Source organism: Penaeus monodon, chromosome 19 (genome assembly GCF_015228065.2).
Source record: "Penaeus monodon isolate SGIC_2016 chromosome 19, NSTDA_Pmon_1, whole genome shotgun sequence".
NCBI classification, from domain to species: Eukaryota; Metazoa; Arthropoda; class Malacostraca; order Decapoda; family Penaeidae; genus Penaeus; species Penaeus monodon.
Window position 1 is genome coordinate 10,596,831 of NC_051404.1, and position 281 is coordinate 10,597,111.

Consider the following 281-nt stretch of genomic DNA (forward strand, 5'->3'; position numbering starts at 1 on the left):
AGATATTCTGTGATTTATTAGATTTATTCCCGTGGTTTATGTAGTAAGGTTTGGATTGTGTTAGGTGTACATTCATTAGCATACCTAAGGGAAAGGTTTTGAAATCCAGTGAGTTTCGAGCTCATCCGTGGCAGTAACGTGGCAGGGAGCGAACGTAGCGTGGCAAGGCTCGACACAAAGAAGCCTATGTGTAATTATGAATTTGGAAGAAAAGTGCAATCTGAGTTTTAGATTACAGATTTTAGATTGAAGTTTCTTCTGGAGCCCTTGAAAATCCTTAT